This window comes from Apteryx rowi, unplaced genomic scaffold, assembly GCF_003343035.1.
Source record: "Apteryx rowi isolate R43461 unplaced genomic scaffold, aptRow1 scaffold_217, whole genome shotgun sequence".
Classification (NCBI taxonomy): domain Eukaryota; kingdom Metazoa; phylum Chordata; class Aves; order Apterygiformes; family Apterygidae; genus Apteryx; species Apteryx rowi.
The window spans coordinates 622,889-646,110 of NW_020448497.1; the positions used below are offsets into that span (position 1 = coordinate 622,889).

General features: G+C 38.9%; 1 protein-coding gene across 1 annotated transcript in view; it reads left to right on the forward strand.

Annotated features, from left to right (window-relative positions):
- Positions 1 to 7,335: 7,335 nt before the first annotated feature.
- KCNU1 (potassium calcium-activated channel subfamily U member 1) overlaps positions 7,336 to 23,222 on the forward strand; it is an 83,874-nt gene continuing 67,987 nt past the window's right edge. The window contains exons 1-3 of the mRNA XM_026064462.1: positions 7,336 to 7,650; positions 13,558 to 13,619; positions 19,517 to 19,678. The gene's annotated coding sequence lies outside the window, so the exon portion shown is untranslated. The remainder of the gene's footprint in view (positions 7,651 to 13,557; positions 13,620 to 19,516; positions 19,679 to 23,222) is intronic.

A 23,222-nucleotide genomic window follows, 5' to 3' on the forward strand; every position in this document is an offset into this window, starting at 1 on the left:
GGTGTATGTCAGTGAAAATGCAAGGAGGTCATATTTGCTATTCCAACAGAATGACGCTGCTCATGGAGTATCCAATGTCCCTAGCTGTGCATTGTTTTGTCCTGCTAGGAGGTGGTTAGAGATGGAGACAGCACAGCATGTTCCTTGCTATAACTCTCAGGCTTGGTGGGACAAACTAATCAATAAAGCTGTTTCTCCCATGAATTTTCCTTGCAAATTAAGTGCCATAAATCATTAATTTAGCAAAACTGTCTACAGTTTTGCATGAGCTGCCATTACAAATAGCCTATTTGATTTTTGTTTTGTATACATCTAATTAAAGTATGTCAAGTCCATCATGTTATATTCAAGCTAATTGAAAGAAAAAGTAATAGCCCCTCCATTAGGTTTTTCTGGTTAATGTCACTAGCTTTTATTCACTTATTTTGTCATATTTGTTAATGGATTTGTACTAATTAAAATCAGACCTGTAAGAGTGCACCTCTGACTACTCTTGGGATGCTGACAATTTGGCAACAGATGCTATGCTGCTTCTCTAGGCTGATAACTAAGAATGAGGCCTGATACTATTACTAAGTTTTTCCCCTGCCCTTTTAACTATATTGACTCTATACTGGTTTAATGCCTCGAAAGTAATGAGAGACAAAGCAAGGGGTAGAGTTGATTTTCAAAAGATGAGACTGGCATAAGCAAAGCAGAAGTGGTTCTGATCTGGCAGTACTGGATTATCACACATTCCAAGTGGCTACAGATAAGCACGTGATCCAGAGTCAAGGCAGTGACCAGACAGAAGCAATTTGTGAAGAACAAATCAAGAAATTAGACTGATTCTGAAACTAGTGTGTTAAAATGCTGCAGAGTCTAACAGAACGCTGTGCTGGCCTTCCCTCTTTGGGAGAGCCCAAAGATTAAGTGGCAGTGTCATCGCTAATAGTTTTCCTGATGTGAGACAGGACAGTAGGTATTAGCATTTGGTGATAATGTAGTGGTACCTGACTTCTTGCAGGCTGTTTATTTGAGCAATTTTGGGAAACTGGACCTGCTTTATTAAAAGACTTAGGATGTTTAAGGGTCTAGATAAGCCATGCAGGCCATCTGTGCCCCCCTTCCCCCAATAACTTAAACCAAGACCAGACCTGAATCAATACCTTTTCCTTTATCTCCCCTTGAGCAGAAATGATTTTCGTGATTCTAGAATTTGGGGGTAAGAAACTCACATGGCTATTTGTACTGTCATCTTTCTGTGTTATTCTAGATTTTAGGTGATGAATGGCTGGCTGAGGGAGATGGGAATAATTCCCAAGGGCATTGCAGAGCTGTTCTTAGTTTATATAAAACATCAGTAATTAAGTCTGACTATTATTTTAAATCAATATTTTCCTCTTTCTTCCCCTACCTTGGAATTGCATGTCTCACTTATGGGCTGTTTGGATACTGGAAAGTGGGGAAAATTAGCAGTTCGCTTGATTTTGCTAATGCTCTAAAATCTCTATAGTAACAAAGCCATTAAATGGAAGCTGCCCTCCCCCTCTGAAATCAGTAAGAGTAGGAAAAGTGGCTCCTGGGTCTACAGCCTAATCAGGGAAATAAATTATAGCAACCAGAGCTCTAGCAGTGCATGAACTCTAGCTTGTAGCAAGCAACAGTCACATAATGCTGGGGCAGATATTAAGCTGATAAATCATCAGTGCATATTCTTCAAGCAGTCTTTTTAAAGAAGTCTCAGGAGCAGGAAGCACACCGAGAAGGATTTTTTTTTCTGTAATGACCATTGACAGAGGTATTTTAGGAGCTGTAATCAGTGCTTGGTAGACTGGCACAGGCAAGCCTTTGTAATGCTGGTGTTGTGTTGCATCATAGGCTAGAATATAGCTGAAATGGAGACCTGGAAAACAATTTGTTTTCCTGTGGTAGTGAACTCTGCACTTGAGAAAAATCCAGTTTTCCAGAAACTGGAATTGGAATAGCTTTCTCACTGATGTTGCATTCCCTGATGAAGACTTTCATATATGATGATTAAAGCATTCGGTTGGGGCTTAGTGCTCTAGACAGGGTTTTGGGCAGGTGAGTGCTCAGTCCACTGGCCATGGATTCCAAATGCCTGAACACTTCAACCACTGCTTCAGACTGGAGCTCAGTTGTTTGCTAGTGAAGTTTCTCTAAAATCACACTCAAAATATCAGAGCAGAAAAAATTAGCCATTGCCTAGGAAACAACTGAATAATATAGTAGTAAGGGCCATGTGTATCTGATACTGTCTTGTATTTCTAATCTTAGAATGAGGATTAGAAAGTACTGGCTATGTCCACAGAGGAATTTCATATTATGCATCTGCTTTATAAGCCAAATGTTGTTAGGATTATTACACACTTAGACTTTTGTGCGTGTATAAATCTGACCTGAGGCTGGTACTATATTTCTTTGAGTGAGCCTGGTTAGTAGCCCTTTTAACTACAAGAACATTAAGCTAAAACTAATTGTTTACTGAATTGGTAAGTGAGCCCTCTATCCATTGTGGCAATAAAAACCTACAAGGTATTAAGGTTATTGGCCCTGTCAGGACTTCTTTCCAGTATGTAAATCTGGCTGGTTTTACAGGGCTGTTCAAGAAGATTCTGTGGCTAATCAATATCTTGTGGGCAATGAGCCAATGATAAGGCCAAACTGAGTAAAGCAAAGAACATACAAACTTGGTGCTAAAATACCACTGTTGGTGTAAAGATTTAGGATGCTGCAACTGACCTGCAAATTATTCTCAGACATCTTCAGCATTAATGTCTGAGGACAGCCCTACTGAAATGCATTGACAAAAGCTTGGTAACCATGACAGAAATGAGAAATCTTTGAGCACTGGGGTGAGAGTGGTGCTGTGGCACTAAGCAATTTTTAATGCAGACATTATTTTGAATGTTATGAAATGATGCTCTGCTATTAGTGGATATTGGGTTTTTAGAACTAGCATTCATGTCYCAGACAGGATTGGGGTGTCATTTTATTAGTTCTTAGATACACTTAAAAGCAATTCCTGCCTGGGACTGTTAACCATTCAGTAAGGGTAACGACTCTGAAGCTGAGTTGATATTCTAGGGGAACCTACAGGGAGAAAGGAAACAGTTCTGGTGGTCACAATGATCTCGCTGACTGCAGAGAGATCCTGCAGGTCCTCTGCTAGTTGGAGTTTCCTAAATCCTGAAAGCTTCATGGCAAGGTTATATGAACTGGTGCTTATTATAGGTATGAACATACCAAAGTATGTCAACCTGCACTGTAAAATAACTCCAGCATGATTAGTCTCCAGATTAGAAAATACAGTTTGTGATGTTAGTTTGTAATAGATTAAACTATGGTTACTGCTTTGCAGTATATTCATGATAACAGTGTAATTACTGTGGTTATTCTTTTCAGTAACAGAGCAATGCAGGTGCATACTGATGTGTATTTTGTAGGCATATTAACACTATACAGTCACCCTGACATGTCTATGTTCAGTTGCACACCACCCTGATATCTTGCTTGCTGAACCTGCAAAGAGTGACTGTATGAGCATGCTGCCCTGAGTGACAGATTGGTATTATGCTAATATATAAAACTTGATAATATTTGAAAATGTTTCACTAGGGCTTAATGAGTGCATCTCAGTTTAAAATAATTCTGCTCCCAGGGATTGATTTGACCCACAAGATCAGTAGCATAGCTCAGGCTGCTACCTTTAGCCCTGAAAACAATTTTCCCAGCAATGAAGATTAATCCTTTTTTATTGTCTTGATGAAATAACATCATGATCATAAAGCATAAGAGAACAGGGGGAAGTTGACAAAGTACATCTTTGATTAATTGCTATAATAGATTGCAGGTTTGCTGACTGAGGAAGCTTTTTCAGTACTCATTTTTCAGCATTTAAAACTAATGCAAAAGCAGAAGACAAACAGCTAGTTAAAGGCCATGAACAATTTCATGCATGCAAGCTGCCTAGCAAAGCAGCCTGAAGGACAGCTGCTGTTACCGTGATGGGAGTTCTGTGAAATGGATGGTACAGTGCTTAACATGACAAACTGGGGCTTGAGACCTACCTGTCTGCAGTTCCTTGCTTCCCCTTGGGTTTCTAACCGCATCTGAATTATGTTAACTAAGTGCTATAGCTTGTGCTGCAACCACAACTACCTGAGTCTGCACTGCATAGTGATGGTTCTGCTTTTATCTTCACTCAGTTTGGGAAGAGATCCTGATTGACTAAAATGGCTGCAGAATTCCTTGTACCTTGAAGATAAGCATGTGCTGAAGGATTTTGAGTCTGAATTTCTCAGCTGTTCTGAAGGTGTTGTTACAGAGAACACCTCAGTACTGTGGTAAGAGACACTGCTAGTATGTGATGGAAGTAATGTTTTATTTTTGTTAGAATTTTTTCAAAAATAACTAACCTTTTATTCAGTTATTCACTGAAATTCCCTAGTACAGCTCTGAAAAAAACCCAAAACTCAGGAATTGGTGGGTATTAGTGACAGCTTGCAGATGATGAAATTGAGGGGAAAATGGACTTGTTTAAGTTCATACAAGTTCTACAAGCCCAGCTGCAGTCTTCCAGAGCTTTTTCACTTCTGATGCCAATAGGAGCTGTGATAGCTCAATCTGTGGAAAAAGCACACCTCAATGAGTGCCACTTCTGAAAACACTAGCTAAAGTGACTTATTTAATTTGTCAGAATCAGTGGTGTAGACAGGCTTAAACCCAAGGTATCCTGACTCTCCCAATTTAGAGGAAACAGTGATGTTAATTACTTTTAAAAAGAATACTGAGTGGGTGGCTGCTGAGTTGGATGTGGAAGGGTATGCACACTAGCAAAGGAATGGAGGACAAGCCCCCAAGAGGGGCAGTTCTAGTAAAGATTCTAGCAGCTGTTCCAAGTGGTGCCTCATGGTCCTGTGATTTTAGTGGATTTTGTTTTCTTATTTTTTATACTAAGTGCTGTCATGTTAGAACCAGCTCAACAATTTAAAACCAGAGCTTTTACTAGAGAGACTGGTAATTACCAGAGAGACTGGTAATTAAAGTACACTTTTTTCCCCTTCAGTTGCCAATCATGCAATTCTAAAGTGGGTTGTTGCCCATCTTGTTAAACACATCTTCATGTTTGACAAGCAATGCAGTTTATCTCTAGCAAAAGACAAATCCAGGAACAGACTGTGGTTCTGAAGGAAGTCCCTTTTTTGGCTTTGTAGACCTCCTGAGACATCTACATATACTAAAAGAACCCCCAAACCTTCAGAAACAAGGAAATAGGACACATGAGTTAGTCTTTTTGCACATTAGTGTTTCCATGAGCTCAGCTGATTGCTTACCTCTAGCCTGTAGAAGATTCAAGAAGATGCTACTTCAGCCAGCAGTGAGAGACTTTATCTGCTTGTGTCTTGCACTGTCTAGACAAAGCATATGGACAATACTGCATCTCAGCAACCCAGGGTGATTTGGTGAAACTTCACAGGGAATGTGGACTCAGTCTGTAGGGAAAGGCAGCTGAAAATGGAAGAGCCAGCACTATCAACTTATTCCACATATTCCTAAAAACAGAGCTGAGAGGGGTGTAAATGATGCCAATAATTTATTCTGATGCTCTGTACAGGGGTCAGTTCTACCCTGTTTAAGAAACAGCTGCTTCCTTGAGCAAATCTACAGTGGTGGAACTAGTAAGGGACAGCAAACAAGCTCCCAGCCCTGAGAAGGTATGTGACTGCTCTCACTGCATGCCCAGAGACTAACAGTAGTAGGGAAGGGGTGCTGTAGGGTAAAGCTAGGAGCATGGAAGATTCTTTCCAGTATATATCACCCATCTAGATTATTCCTGAATAGCTGGTTCTTTTAGCTACCTTAAATGCTGACTTTCCTGCAGCTGTCTCCACGGTACAATGAGCTGCCTGTCTCCTGATATCAGAACCTTGGGAGAAAGGAGGCTGGGAGCACAGCCTCTGCCAGGGCTTGCTACCTGGCAGCTTGATACAAAACAAGCTGACAGCAGCCTAGCCTGTCCTTTCCTGCAGTATGGCAGCCTATAGTACCATCTGCTGGCTGACACCACCTCTGCTCTGACGTTTCATCTCTGTTTTGATATTAGCAGGGAAATGTTCCATGCTTAAATTGCCTTCAAACCACAGAAGAGAAAGAGCTCTATAGCTGTGGAAGAATAATATGCGTTTTGATGTGCTGCATTTTATTGGACTGTGGCATAGAATTATATCAGTTTAACAGACCTTAGATGGGCACTATATACTTTTGAGAAAGCAAGTTAGTACTATGCAAACACAGCAGCCACATTCAATAATAACTTAATGGCCCCTCATATTTAACTGACTTTTTACTATAATTGTTTGAAGAACATAATGGATTATTTGTACTTAATTATTCAGTGTTTAATCATGTATTAGTGAGATCGTAAACCAAATGAGGGATGAGGCATTCATCTAGTTTGTTTTTTGTTTTAGCCTTATACAAGAAAGCAGTCTTGTTCTGAAGGGGATATATCCTACTCTAGGAATTCAGTGAGTGTGAAGTGTGTGTGCATGCTTACAGGTTTTACCTCCCACTCCTTTACCTGTTCTGAGAAAAGGTGGTTGTATGTTTGGGATTTTTGGAGAAAAGTAACTTCAAAGTTACTGTTTTAGTTTCCTCAGGAATTGGTTTAGGCTTATAGATTTTCCTTGCATCCATGATGGCTAAATAATAAAAACTCCTTTAATTATGGCTTTGTTGTAGCTTTGGGCATGCTTAACTCCTACTGGAAAAGGATGAGGAAAGGGGAATAATATTTTAAATTATTACTTAGGATAACCCCTGTATGACTGTCAGATTCAGGATTCCCTATGAAGGACACAACAGGGTTTCACTAGTAATGCCTTGCCAGATGTAGAGGATAACAAAACTCAGTGCAATGTAAGATCAGCTGGCTCATCTGTTATAGCTCTTTCATGATTTTCAGCTAAATAAAGTAAATAACTACTATTGGTGTTGCTATAGCACTGCATACTGTCTTTTTCATACAAAGGCTCTATAAAAACTTAAGCTTCACAAGCCCTTTTGGTAGAATTCCATAACAAAACCAGACATCAGTGATTTTGCATACATGGTAAATATACTTATGGATCCCATAGAAAAGAGTTGATGCACTTATAGTTTAGCAATTAAGTTGTCTTGGTCTAGTAATGTCAGCCATAGAACTATCATGAAGATGACATACCTGCCAAGCAGACTGGGGCTTAAAATGTGGCTCCTGATAACAGTGCAATATCCTGCCTCACACATGCAGGACTTGGCATGCTTCAGGATGCCAGACAGTTGAACTTGACTTTTTCTTATGCATGAGGCACTGTGCACAGAAGTGGCTGGGCTCCCCTTCAGAGGGTCATGGACAGAAATGGAGCTTTGCTTCAGAGAATGGAGGCACAGAGCTGAGGCAACAGAATCCAGGTCATAGAAAGTTTGCTGCAGAGATGGGAAATGAGCCCCAGAACTCCTGTATATTATATTCATGTTAATACCGGTATTGGAACTGAGCTTTCATTTCTTTAATGAGATGCTGCATATTGGACATATGCAAATTATGTCCCCAAAAAGGGATTGCATAACTGATGCTAATAAGAATTAAGCATGAGACAGCACAAGGTAATATTCCTGCACCTTAGTATTTAAATACAAGCCAAATGTAATGTTTTGGCTCCTGAACAAGTAATGTATCTGGTAGTGTGGTGTTGGGAGATCTTGAACTTTATGTTGTCAGGAAAAAGATTCTAGGGACTTCTCTGGCATCTCTGCTTTGAGTGTGAACTGCATGTTGCTGCTCCCAATACTGTGGTGTGCTGGCCAAGGCACCATCTTATGACTGAACTATGAAAATATTTTTCTTGATAATCCTCCAGGCTGGATAAAGAAATACTTCTGAGGCAGAGTACTGCTGTTGAATGTGACTCAAAGAGGTCTCCAGTCTCCACTGCTGTCCCTTTTCACCAGCATTATATTTGCTTTCTGTTGTTGTCTTTAATACATTGCTAACCTTTTAAAATTTACTGTGGGCAAAGAATTAGCTATTTCTTGGTACCTCAAGGTACATGACAGAAGCATAATTGCAGCAGTTGAACTTGCATTGTACTAGCAGAGAAGAATTTCTGAAATGCTTATGAAAAATTCATATCTAACTCACCAGAACAGAAGACTTCAATTTCCCTCATCTGTGAGGAATCATTACTCTTCATCTATTATTTGTTCATGAAATAGGTACACTTATGTCAAGAGTGAAAGTGAAACAAATATAATTCTTAATGCAAAATGTGCATATACATTAAGCCACAAAACAAGTACTGAATTCCCTATTCTGCAATGTACTATTTGAAACTTTTACATAATTTGACTCCATGTTTAGCTACATGAAAACTTCTGGCTTATTTTTGTGATAAAATACTCTGCTGCTGTATTCAAATTGCTAGTGCTATCTGTAAGAGTCTTATTTCTGCAGCACATTTTTAGATGTTTGTTATTCTTCTTTTAAAATGTCAGCCTTGTTCTGTCATATCTTCTGTGCTTGGTTTGAATAGCTTTACAAGTGTCAGGCTGGAGTTGTCAGAAATCTTTTGTTTCCTAAGAACAAACTTAAAAAGGATTTGTGTAGAAAGATGGGATTGAACTGGCACTGCAAACTTCAGATTGTTTTTATACATCAGGATTTCTCCATAGTAAAATGTAGGGAAAGCTATTTTACTTAGATCTGGAATTACAGGACTCAACTGTGTCTGCAGGCTTTTAAACACAGTGTTTTTCCTGATTCAGAAATGCATCTCACTTGTTTTCCTATGACTTCCCATCTATTTTGTTTTGTACTAGGCTAGCAGATACAGACTTGCAAGGAGATGCAACAGGAAAGCAAATGTTGACTGTTCTATTCTGATCAGGTTCCTGTGCCTTGTCACTATGTTCTCAAAGTGCATGAGAAGGAAACAGGTAAAAGCCAGGTCCTGGTAGGGCAGGTGTTTTGGGTAATGAGATCGTAGTGTACAAACAAAGTTTCTTCCTCTTCCTTTGTTTCTAAAAATTGACCACTGTCAAGGTCAGGAATTTCCCCTGCTGCAAACCTCTACAGTTTTAGCTTGAAGGAGTTTTAGCTTCTCCCCAGGTGTCAGGTATTAGCCATGGCTAGAATCAGGATAATGTCTTGATGGGCTGATCTAAAGTGGTTTGGCAAAATCCTATGTTGTTCTTCCTCCTATTTACCTCTTGGCAGTAATGCCTGCATGTCAAAATATTGGTTACTATAGAGTGTGGGAAGTAATTTGGAGTTCAAAATCTGTCACAGCAAGGCAGGGAACAAAGTTTTTGTTTAGGATTCATGCAACATTAGCTGTTGTCTCTAAAAGGAATTTCATGTCATTTGCATGCAAGGCTAAGGATGTGCTTCCTGTTCAGTCACAAGGAACTTCTGGCCTTCTATTTCACCCCACCCCTCTGGAGAACTAATGGAGCATAAGAGGCAAATACAGTGCTTCCAATTAAGGGCTATGAATGGTATCAGTGAGAAGGAGGCACAGTCTGAAAACCATCCATTAATCAAACATTTCTGTGTGCAAATGCAAATAAATCATGTTCTGCTAAAGCTGTGGTAACTTTAAAAATTATCTAAAATGTGAAGTCTTTCTCCCCACTGAATTGCACTTACAACAGAAGCTGATCTAGGCAATGAGCTTACTAAAACAAATCAAAACAAAAGGCAATTTAAAAATCAGTGCAATTTCCTCAATTTTTCTTGCATGTCTTGTATGCTGGTTCTCAAGGAATAGCTGCACTTTCTGATCAGCACTAATACAAAATTCATATTTGTCTGGGCTATTGTGTGCCAAGTAATGTGTAATCCCTCAGGTGAGAGTGAAAAGCCAAGTCAAATAATACAGGAGATCTTTCTATCTTGAAAGATTTCAGAAATAAGCACAATACAAACATAAGGGGATCCAATTATATGTGAATAAACTGTTATTGAAGTCTCTTCCTTAGAAAACAACTAAATTGCCAGCAAGATTGCTTTTGGATTACTTGGATTAAGCATTGCATTCAGAGGCTTACTGAGTACCTGGAATTCTATTTTGTCTGAATCCGGAAGTTTTAAAACTTAGTTGTATAGGGCTTGCAGGTTTCCATCACATGCTAAGGTGCCTCTGTGCAGTCTCAACTGCATTTGTTCTTTGGAACAGACATTGCACCAGTAAAATTTGGTTCTTGGTGATAAAGGAATGGTTAATCAGTATCTAACTCAGTATTATATAAGCTTTGTAACCTAAAAGTTAATTTAAAAAAAAAAAAAACTCCACAGACAAATGCAGAATTAAAGCTGTCCCTTTCTGATAAGGTACTGAAATCACCTTAACTCTGCCACAGGGGAGAACCAGCTCCTTTCTTTGCAGAGTACCTAGAGTTAGAGAAATTGTCTTGAAATGAAAGTGATTCACCCAGAGTCACTTTCTCTCCATCAGCAGCTAGTAGAACCAAAGCAAAATAAAATGTCCAGGGAAATTTTGTCTGTTTTTAACATTCAAAGACTTTGAATCACTGTGACTTAGTATTTAGTTACTCCATTTAAGTTTCATTAAAATCCTGATCCCAAATGTCATCAGCTTTTTCATGATAGCATTTTTCCATCTTAACCTCCTTTTAAGTGCCAGGTGCTTCGGAGTACAAGAAATCCAAAATGATGATTTGGGTAAAACTTTCTTCCTTAGGTAGTCTTATCTAACATCGTCTTCATAGATATTAATATGACATTGTATCTGCATGCTCATCAGTAAATATCAGCTAACTTCAGATTTCAATAGAAGGAGAAATAAAACTTCAAAAAAACCTTAAGGCTCTATCTAGCCTGCTCTTATCCTGTACTTAATTTCCCTTTTTGGGTCATAATCACAGGATGTACTGCTTCCAAAATCCCTTCTGAAATAGCCAGGCAAATTGTTTCTTTTTAGCAGCCTTTCCTTCCCCATCTGCCCTCTAGTGGGAGTGTAAATAGTGCAACAAACAACAAATCTTTGCCTTCAGTTTTGTGTTTCTTTTTAGGGTTTTTGTTTCTTTTTGCTGTCCACTGAAGAGGCCCCAGGGAACAAGGCTTACTGTGCTGTTAGTTAGCCTGCTGCACTGAGAGCTCCCTCTGAGACAGGGGGGCTCCAGAGGGTTTCTGCCTTGGTATTAGGAAAAATCTGTGTGCAGCTAACTCTAGAAACTAAATTACAGGATGAACTGCATGCAGCAGAACCAAGTTCAAATGGTGGTTATCTTACTGGAAAAAATGTAGAAATACAACAGAGTTGCCTTAAGGCAAAGGACTGAGCATATTTTGATTAGCTTAGACTTAGGACAACCAATTGGATTATAACAGACTACAAGATCTGTGTATGCATTTACTAATATCAGATCAAACATCCTCTCCTATTTTGTTTCAGAATATGGGGGCTTCTCACTGATTTATATAAAACATGCCCATATTTCAACATAAGGTTTAGAAAACAAAAGTAAAGATCTTTAGGATTTCTTTGCTCTTCCATAGCTTTTTGTAAACTTGGAACTGTAACAGTCCTGACTGACACATAGATGCCTGTCGTCTTAAGTAGGAATGAAAAGAGATAATTATGACCCATTTGGCCTGGATAAAAACTGGTATTGCATCACTGATCCTCTGATCAGGAAGAATGAAGAAAAATTGACTAGAGGCTTGTTCCATTTCTGAAAGTCATAYATGTATTAGTTTCAGCTGGACTATTGATTTCCCCCCTCCCCCTCTGCCAGGAACTAAGGCTTCATTTAAACAACGTGAAAATAAAAGATGAGAAAAACCCTGCTCAATTTCTTGTGTGATTAACACAGTTTAGGCAGAGTTTGTTGCTAATGCAAAGAACAGTAATAACAACCAAAAGGGAAGATGGGATCATGCCAGCTGGAGAACCTTTCTTTTTGTATAAATATCCTCTCCATAATCTGGCTTCCTCATAGAAGCTTCTATTTATAGAACAGAACAGGGAACCTGAATGATGAGTTCAGATTTGCAGACCAGTAATGAATGATGCTGGGCAATTATGCAGAAAGAACATGACATTTTTCTTACATGGACAGTGCAAATCTGGGTTAATTTTAGTTCCTATATCTGTTCTCTTGGTATTAAAGAATACTGCTGCCTGCACATAATGAGACTAAGACTAGAAGTGGGTGGTGTGGGAGTGAGAAATAATCCAGAGAATCAGAATTTTAATGCTATTAAATCTATTGATGGTGTTGATTAGTTACTACTAGTGCTGATAGGAAGGCTGGACTCTACAAGCTAGTTTAATTATTTTCCAGTTAGTGTTAATTTCAGTTAATGAAAATTCTCAAAATCAGAAAAGATGACAGAAGTGACTATTATTCATGAGACACTCCTAATCTATAAAACATCAAAGATGTGATTGCAAATATCTTTACTGATTTTTTTTAAATGATCAAAACACTTAAGTTTTTGGTGAATCACTGTGTGACAGTTCAGAAAAGATCTAAATAGGAGATGAGCACTTGTCTTAAAGAAATGAAATGCAAAATGACTTGGGTGACAAGCCTCTACATAAGCCATGGATATCTAGGTAATTATGTGGTGCCTTAGTATTGTATGTATATGCCCAGTACAGCTGGGGGTGGACATCACCTGAAGAACTGAGAAAGACCAAGTCCTGATCCCTAAAACTATGTCCCTGAGTGTGTGTCTAAATACCTTTGGTAAACAGCCTAAAGTCACCTTAGGGCTAGCCTTAAGTCACCCAAGAGAAAATAATAGTAAGAGAAGACTGGGGAATTGCACCGAATGTTTTTAAGGCTCCAGAGTGTGCCCTAGTTCTTCAAACATTTATTTTCCTAGATTCATGTCATGAATGTCATCTGTCTACCCACATCTATTGCTTGAAAGGGAACTTGATTTCCTGCCATTGAGGACTGTACAGGTAACTCCTGGTGTACAGAAACAACAATCCTAGTTGTGGTATATAGTGAACAAATATAGATGGGCATATGCAGTCTCTCAAGCTAAGAGGTAAAGAATGCTTTGATTTCAGTTTTATTTGGGCATGGTACTCTGGCAACTCAGATATCACCAAAGAGAATCTTTAGAACTGCATATTAAGCCCAGATCACTTTCTTGATGAGAATTTTGATCACAAAACTGTCCTTTCATTGCTAAAGAGCTATGGCCTAAATCCTAATCTGTTGAAGGCAGGGGGAGGGAGGCTCTAGGAATGTCATAGACGAATCTTAAATAAACTTTTCCAATAATGAAGAAGTGTTAGATACAAAACTGATATCTGGACACAGAATGACAGAGGAGAGGTCTAAAGCTTTAAGATGACAGAATTTTGTTAATCTGAAGTGTGAAAAGCAGTATAATTTAAAAACAAGTTCTGCAGGTGAGTAAGAAATAGAGGTTTTTTTACAGTGACCTGTCTCTTAAAATTGTCTGCTGCATACAGTGAAAGCTATGTGCAGAAGCTTTTTCTAAAATACTTCACTGTTTTCCTTGCCCAGGAAGCTGCTTGTGTATACTCCAAATGCCACCTGCTACTCTTCAGAAAGTCCAGTGGAATCAGGTAATAATACAACCAATGTACAAAAAATTGCATAATATGAAGATGGAGGGCCTAAATCAGTGTGAATCAGTGTTAATGACCTTACAAACAGTATCACCTGAAAGCCAGCGAACACTTTGAACTAGAGCAAATGACTCCAGGGTGCAAAGCAATGGTGAACAGGGACATCGTACTCTTGCCTTAGGTCTATGCTGTGATACTGATCTCACCTGGTACCTTGTTAGGTCTTCACTTAACAAACACTACAAGGTCTCTTTGTTTAACTCTAAGTCTACTGGACAGGCTATGATTTCAACCTTGTATCTGGATGCTAGTGAGAAAATCTAGATTATACAGTATTTGGCTCCAAGTCTATTAAATGGCTAGTGGGGTAGAACTTGACCTAATCACATTTTTATAAATAGGTGGAGGCCTCAGGACATAATGCAAAATACCCAAGTAAGCATCTCTATTGACTGTTCTGTATTGATCAGAGGGTATGGTACCAAAATAAAAGAAAAATGTAGGGGAAACTGACAATTATAGCAATAGCTAGAGGACATGACAATGCTTTAGACTTAAGTCATCATAAATGTATGCTATGTAGAGTAAATAGAACACATTTATCTAATGGGGAAGAAATTTATCTGGAGAAAACCACTATAAGGCTCAAACTTGTGTTCTGTTTTGAGGAGTTAAATAAGACAAAGGGCATGCTTCTACTGAAGCTTGTGGAGTGATGGAGAGACCGACTTTAAGCATCACTTGGTAGCATGTACAGGCACAGCAGAGTGAAATTCACTGAGTTGATTTACCTTAATTTTTTGTTTTAATGAGATTTTTGAATAGGCTTCAAGCACATTTCTTTCCCACAGATATAGATAAATGTTAATGTGATGCAAATGACAATCTTCATTTTGGAAATACTGTTCATAGGACAGGGACCATGCAGGCAGCATTGTGGGATTCTGTGCTTCTCCCTGACCCTTATTTGTTTCATGAGCTAAGGCTAAGTAGCATCAGATTTGTTCAACTTTTCTCATTCCTTCTGCTTAATTGCTATAGAAACATAAGCTAAGTCCTCTAGTAAAAGCAAAAATACATAACTTGTCTGTACACTCTTGCACACAAAACTGTTGGAACATAGTTGCAGTAGCTCACCACTAAGCTTGCATGTCTCACCTCTGGGATGTTCTCACTAATGTTGTCAATGGCTTGCATTCACTGTTATTACTGGTTTCTGAAATAGGTCTTGTTCATACTCACAGCTGAAGCAGACAAGTATAGAAACATCCCAAGTTATGCAGAGATTAAAGACAAGTTGAAAGCAATATGTGTGTACTAAGGTGTTATCTGGATTTAGAAGGAGGTATGCTTGCCAGGTTTTGTATGAATACATGAACTCTAAGAAATGTTCTCGGTTGCTAGATGTTCCCAGCCTTGTCGCAGCGCAAAATCTGTACTGCGGTTCACGTAATTGGCATAATGCTTTCTACTCTTGGGCATGGCAGACCTGGCACTGGCCTGAAAGCCTTTATTTCCCTCTTTTGACTACTCTAGTAGTAGTAATCATGTGTAGAGTGGCTTGGAAGGAGTCACTGAGGGCTCATGTAGAGTTGCACAGTTTATCTCAACCCCAGCCTCAGAACTTCTCTTGCATTTCCTATCTGCCACTCATAATCTCAATGAGTATAGTTTTCTGCCCCTAAAAGGCTCCATGCATAAAGGTTTGTAAGAAGAAAAACTCGCCCACACATTTTACAGCTTCATCAAGTTTTAGATTAAACAGATTTGGGGTTGAGTTCTGGCCCAAAAATCGGCTTACTCCTTAGGTCTTCTGACATTGCATTCCTTCATATATGTGACAGAGCACAGTTTAAATCACAGATTAACTGAACCAGAGGCTTTCAAGCCTGAATGCACAGTCTGGCTAACACTGAACAGAAGCTGGAAACAATGCAGTAATAATGCTCAATTTTCAGATAGCAGATTTGATTAGAGGGAAGGAATCTGTTCTGTGGATAACAACATTTCCTATTTTCATGTCAAACAAGAACTAAATAGCTCAAGTTAATGAGCATGAAAAAGGAACATGAAATCATAAAGGATGTTTTCTGGCACAGGAAAAGTAAGAGCAGAGGTGGAAATTGCAAGAGGGGGTAATTTGATGAAATGCAATAAGGGTGTGTTTCAGGGATCCACAGATCCTGGTGTAGTCACTGCTAATGTAATCATTTGTTTAGTACTTAGGATGGGAGCTGATAGTTGCCTTCTGAATGCATGTACACACAGTGCAGATTAGAAGGTTTCTGCTGCCATATCTTAATGGAAAAAATTATAATGAGTAACAATTTTGGGGTAAAATAAAGGCAACCTTCCTCCCTCAAACCCTGTGTTCTTGGTGTTGACTTACTGAGGCCCTAAAACTTCATCTGTTTTGTCAGGAACAGTGTCTTGATTTAGTACCACAGTAATGCCATGATCTTATTAATTGCAACCTGCACATGTTTTCATAGAACTATATGTGCTTATGCATCTAGAAAGATACCTATGACGGAGGAATAAATCAGTAAATTTTTTAAGCTAGATCTGTTATCCCAAATTTGTATTTGGCTATTTCCCTACTGCATTCACTTGTTATGACCATACTTTAAAGGGCAACTGATATATGCCAGACTTTTCTTGCAATACTGCATTCTGTTTTTGAGGCTGTATGCGATGCACTCAGTGTATCTTTTTATCTGCTCCTTGCTGTATATCCTTCCATCTTTTTCTATTGTGCTGCTGGTTTGATGCAAACAAGTCACTTGCATGTTGTCAGAACAGATGGCTGTTCCGATTTCAGCTTCTGACTTGACTGCTGCATTTCCTAGCAAGCTGGGTGGCCAAGTATTTATGTGTGCCTTATGAAAGGAGGAAATGAACACTTCTGTTATAAATTTGTCTCTAAATTTCTACCATCCCCCTAAAGCTGGCATTTCTTAATTGTACTTGACAAAAGCTGAGGCAGAAGTAAGAGATTAGGAAAAGAAAACAAGAGTAACAATACAGACTTTCTGAGGCACAGATTATCTCTTCGTACAGTCCAAATACAGTTATATCCTGGCCCAAATCAGGCTACTAGCACCACTGCTAGATTTCCAGTTTGCAAAGTCAACAAGCATTGCTTCACTTTTTAGCAGTAATGCTGTTGAAAGACACTGGATTGATCTTTAATTTATGTAACGGACTGGGGAACACCTACTTCCCAAAAGACTTGTGGGAGGTTCCCATGTGGTCAGTACCCATACGAAGGACTAGGTGTACAAATGAAATGAGCAGCCACTTTGGTACCTTGATTGGGGCTTTCCAAATAGGTGCTGAATTTGCTTGCAAACTGACTGGAAGACGGGCAGCATTGCTGCCAGCCTTCTCTATCCTATTCTGTTAATATGTCTCAGAACAATCTTGAAATATCACTGGAGGGGGGGAAAAGCATCTCCAGCTGTGCTATTTAATACCTAGTATCACTGCTGTTATCTTCATGCTATGAAAGCTCAGACTTGATGGCCTGGTTAGCCCATTCCAGTATCATGTTCCTGCATTGCTTCCTAGCCGATTTCATGCTCTAAGTTAACTGAAGATGCCACAGCTCCCATTTTGAACTTTTTCTTGCCCTGACAGGAACCTTTACTAGATTCCACCGTACATTTTTTTTTATGGAGACCTATCTATTTGCTAAAATGCCATCTCAGTGAGAACAGCTGGTTTAGAAACTTCTATTTAGAAAAAAAATTAATAGGTCTGTTTTTGAGCATTCCTAGCAGATCTGTCATCTGTTCCTCAGCCCAAATGACAAGTAAGTTATACAATAGGGCTTCACAAAGTTCAAACCATATTGCATAGCAGATGCTCTGATACTATTATTCAGTAACTCCACACAGACTCCCCATTGTCATCTCCTTCCCTTGAGGCAATTTATGACCAGCTCTCTGCAGCATTACATTATGGCTGCATTAATCCTAAAGATACATTAACTTCACCTTTGGCTTTGCAATTTTTCTCTGAAGTTCTGTTCTGTACTCCTCCAACCACATCTGTGCAGTGGGTTGGTTCTATACTACACTTTCTTATTATATCCAAGGTGATCAGTTTGATGTATTTCAACATTTTTCCCCTAATTCACTAGTTCTAGACTTTTCAGATTTATTTTGCCCATAAATCCCACAGCAGCAGTAGCATCCTTAGAAGATAACGATCATGCTCCTCTTTCTGTTCTGTCTCATTTCCCAGTCAATCTTGCCTTAAAATTAACATCATTTGGCACTTCTTCATACATAAAATACCAGGTAATGTCCATGGTCATTATATCAAATCTGTGAAATTACTGGCTCTTTTGCTTTCTAAGGACAATTAYTGGCTAGTTGGTTGAACGTGGACCTAGGAGTCATCTCCTTTTGGTTCTGCTCCAAATCTTCTGGTTATTTGCTTATCTTGGATGATTTTCAATTATCTGATACCTTTGTTATTTTGTTATTTCATCAGGAATACTGGGGTCACAGTGACAGATTGCCTTTCTGGAATATTTTGAGATCTAGAGCTGAAAAGAGTTGCCAAAATAACGTTTCAGTTGCATAAACTTAAGTTGCAGAAAACTCATGTATTTCAATAAATACTGAAAATGTTCTCTACACATACTCTGTATAGAAAGGTGCCTTACTTCTGTACAGCAAATGACAAATTAAAATTAAATATCTGGGTGATTTATTATATATAATTTTGGTTGTGACAATACCAAATAACCCAGAAATAAGCCAAAACCCCACATTGTCTGTCTAGTGATTTGCTCATCGCCTGTATCCCATCTGAGGAATGTGGCAGAAAGTCTCACTGGGTATCTGATAGGCCATGTCAGCCTTCCACGTTCTTTTACAGTTCTGCGTGGATCTTCTGATAAGCAGGTGCTGTTAATACAAAAGGAAGCTCTTGTCCCAGAACACTTTGTCTTGTAGGTTTTTGCCTTAGAAAATGTAATACCTTACTATACAGAACTGAAAGAGCTGCATATCGAGTTGCTAACTTCCCTGAAGTGAGAGCAGGAAAATGAGGGCAGGAGAATGATGGAAGAACAAAGTAAATAGTCTTCTGTGACTGTTCTCCAAAAGCTGCCTTCAAACCAGGTAGAAAGATATTAGCTATAGTCATGAAAAGAAGCTATTTTTGACTTGCTTAGACACTGTTTTACATTGTACAGTGTATAGTACAATGGGATATTTCTTGAGCTCTTTGACTCTTGCTGTAATAAATAAATTTGGAGGTTTGTTTTGGGTACCTATCCAAATGTTATCAAGATGCAAAATTGAACTGAATAATCTTGACTAGAAGGATGAAGGAAAAATGAAAAACTTACCAGACACTAAACTTTCCATTAAGAAATAGCATGGGTTTCCCTAACAGTGTCGCATAAGCTGTGACTGTCTCTGAACTGTGTTCCCCATTCCTAATTGAATCCCTCTGTACCAACACTTAGAGCTGAATTTTAACACACCGACCTCCAATTGATCTTAGGAATGATATTATCCCATCAATTTTCTAGCAAATTATAGTTCTTTGCAGGAATGCATTAAACTATCAGATTTTTCTCATTATGTATTTCTCATAGGGCTTTTAGCTCCAAATGAGCTTTGAGACCAACTAAATCTCTGAAGCTGTAGTCTCCCTCACTGCATGAAATGAAAAGTGCATCTTCTGTGCCATAATGTGAGAACAGGTTTGCTTTTGCAGAGTTAGGCAGCAATAGGCATAGGTTACTATAGCTGAGAAATTGAGATGGAAAGACTCAGCAATAGTAAATTGACTCAGGATCTGCAGCCATGCTGATATGATAAAAATATTGGCTACAGTATGTTTAATACTCACTTTCTCTTTTTCCTCCCCAGAATCACCCATAAGGGAATTCCACAAAGCATTTGTGGCAGTCTGAAGATCTTGCTACATAATTATCAGGATGTGTACTGATATAAATACTATTGTACCAAAAGAGACATGAATCTCTTCTGATCAGCTCTTGGCATCTGTATGATTTTGGGACTATTTAAAAGGTAAGAAGTCCCAAATTAACTATGTAGATTAATTTTTAGAGTCTACTTTATATATCTGCTGTAGCTAGCAGTGTCAGCTTTGTTGCTTAAAACAAAAGCTGTTTCCCCATTTGCATGAATGGACCCATCACCGTTTTGCTGGAGAAGCATGGAAGAAGTGGTGAGTAGAGAATTTAATCTGTCTCAGTGTTGGTTCAGACAAATGCGCCTCCCAACACTGCCGTTCTTTGCTGGAAGTTCAGAGTATGAAGGCTACATATTTCCCAGTGCTTCAAAGTTAGAAAAGACAACCGGGAACTGCTGCACAGCAAATGCTGCATTTACTCGGGCTGATCCCACATGAGACTGAGCTCCCAAAGGAGCTGGGAAGGATTGGCAACTTTTCATTAACATCTTGTATCTCTTAGGGTAAAGATTTTTGTTCTAATGATAGCAACATTGAAAACTCACAGCAGTTAAGTTTTCAGTGCCTTTGAGCATGTATGAATCTTATTGTTGGCAGAAGACTGACTCAGTATTTTTGATGTTGCTAAAATACTGTACAAGCATGTAGATTCCAGTTCTTCCTTTGAGATACTGTCATTTATTCTGTGCTTCTCACTGATATCCCACCAACTCTGTCATGGCTTGGCCGGTTCTTCCTGCCCTCTTTGGTTTGCAGGGGCACCTTGTTATGACACTCCTTTTTCCTCTTTGCAAGATGGAGTGAGATCTCTTCAATAAAGACATGGGTAGATGGCACAAGTAGAGAAGGGGAGTTTGACTTAGCCCTGAGAGATCCCTTATTCAAACTCAGCAGGACAGCTTTTCAGAGGCATAAATGAGACCCTTTGTAGTGAGGGCCAGGGATCTAAATGTTATCTGAATCTTTGAAAGCTAATCCTTCCCCAGTTAAGTTGTCATCTTAACTTCTTCCTCTCTGGATGGAAATAATTTTGCCTTCCTTTGAAAAACAATTTATTCTCCATATGATTAGGCTAGGAGAAATGCTAACTGTTGCTATTAATATGGAATGGTATATCTGATAGACAATGAAGTACAGACAATGTGCACAATGTGGTATATGCTGTCGGGAGGAATAGTCAGGTGTGATGGCTGTCTTTTTTTCATGGGGCCATTCTGCAGGCTATGTCTCCCCTTACTGTTAGCTAGACAGCAATCTTGCATTACGTTAGCTCTGGTAACAGATGTGCAGGATGGCATGATTTAAATCACTCCATGAGAATCCTCCCAAGGTTTGCAACTGGTTTTAGTGAAAAACATGAAAGTAATTTATAAACTTTCAAGTCAACCATAGATCCCCCTGCTTGTTAAATTAAGAGGCATTGTGCTGTGAAAGGGGAACTCAAAGAACTCAGCAGCAAGACAGGTCTAAGCAGGTTCTCCAGTTAAGATGTCTCTTAAGCAGGCCACCATGGAGAGCAGAACATACTTGCCTCCTGCTGGAGGCAGGAGGAGAGACACTTCTCATGTTTCTTTTCTGGCTGCCACTTAACCTTTTTCTTCTGGCTCTTCTTTGCTACCATGCTGAAGCATGTTTGTATTCATGAGAAGAAGAGAAAAGCAATCATCTGGAATATTGGTGAAGAATAGATGTAGGACATCCGAAGTTCCCCACAAAAGTTGCACTTCTATTTACCTTGGGTTACTGTACAACTTGGGTTTAAATTGCTTTAAATGAGTTGTATTACTTTAACTACATCAGTCAAGCTAAAACTAATATAAAAATAGCCCCAAAGCTGCAACACTTTAACTAAACCAGTATCAAATGACACTCTCAGTTAAATGAGCTCATGTTTGTGCATAAGCAAGGCAATATAACTCACAGCCTATATACCATGACCAGCCTTAAGTATAAAAAAGTTTGGATATAGCATTTCTTAAAAGTAGACAAGGACTGCATAAGCCTCCCTTGTGAAGCCCTGAGTAACACCTTTACCTCCCAACTACAGTTCCCTGCTAGTTCAATTTTAGATACATCCACCAAACACTGCTCTTGAAATTTCTTCTTGATTGGCCTCTCATTTATATCCTGAATCTGGTTTGAGAAAAGTGTCTTGCGGTATCATATTGTGTGGAGAAGACAAGTAGGGGACAACTGACAATAAGGTATGATAAAGGCTTCTTGTTCAGACATTCAGGTCTGAATTTAAATTTGTGCTAAGGATAAGACTCACAGCCACCAAAGTTTTGAATATGAATGTCAACTGTTTTGGGGACACTTTCAGGAGTGGCTAATGATTTTTTAGCTTCTCATTTGGGATGCCCATTTTCAAATACCTTAATTGTTATCTAAAACATGAAGACACCCTACATTGGTGTCCCCTTTTGAAAAGACTACCCACAGCGTTTGAAGAATTATCATAGCACCTTCAAATAATCTGGGTAAACTTGTTCACTTGTTTGCAGAAGGGAATTCACACTTTCTGAAGAAGCCAGTGGTATTGAAAATCTCTTAGTCATCAAGAATAGGTCATAAATCCAGTGGTCTGATCTGGGTATCTGAATAAATCAAAGTAGTCAGATACATTTATGAAAGACATGGCAGCGGAATGGACAGAAAGGCCATCTAGGCCTTTTCTGGAAAGTATTTATCTCTGAAGAAGAGAGACTATGCCAAATGACTTTGCCTAATTTTATATGCAGCCTACTAAAATATGCACTTTTATGCTAAAGCACTGAATGTTCAATCATGTGTAAATAGATCTTATCAAACCATCAAAGTTAAGCTAGAGAGGAAGATATGGTATCTATCTTTATGGTAATTAGCTATACAACTTAATTAAAAGATAGCTCTGTTTGAGAAATCAAGCACCTCTGGGTTGCCAAGCTGTGCCTTGAAAAGCTCTCTTTCCCTCCCTGGGCTGCGATCATCATTTTAAAGACAGGCTTTTTAAATCTAAAAGCAGAAATGGAAGTGAGCAGAATGCAGAGTTTTCCCTTCTGAATCCAGCTGAAGAGACTGATGAAATAACAGATAGTCTTTAACAAAATTGCAAGTCTGACAGGATACACATCCATTCAAAGCGTACAACAGCAAGAGCAGTGCATTTTAAACATACTCCCAACTGGTTTGTCAGTAACAAATTAGACTTGTCACATTCTCCAAACAGTTTTAGTGAAAGCATTAACAATGTTAATGATCTGTGGTCTCAGCAGGAGAGGTTGTTTAAGTCTGGTTTCGGGAAAGCACAGAATGGCTTGTAATTTTGTTGTTCTTGAGGTTGTAGGTTTTCCAAAAAATATATAATGTAAGCTATTGCTTGGTTTGGAAATTTAGAGTAATTGGTAGTCATTATGCCCTCGATCATATAAACACGTCAGCATATGCATAACTTGACTTGCTTGGTGTCAGATTTCAAAAATACAACAGCTCCTTTCTAAACAGTCACATAAGGGCTAGAAAACCTTGGCACCCAGTTCTGGATTCTGAGCTGTTATGAAAACTTGGGGCTTTGCATATGTCCATGTATGTTTTTTATAGAGCTGAATCAGACTGTGTGTATGTATATTTGCATGTGAAAACAAGGGAAAGGCAGGGTAG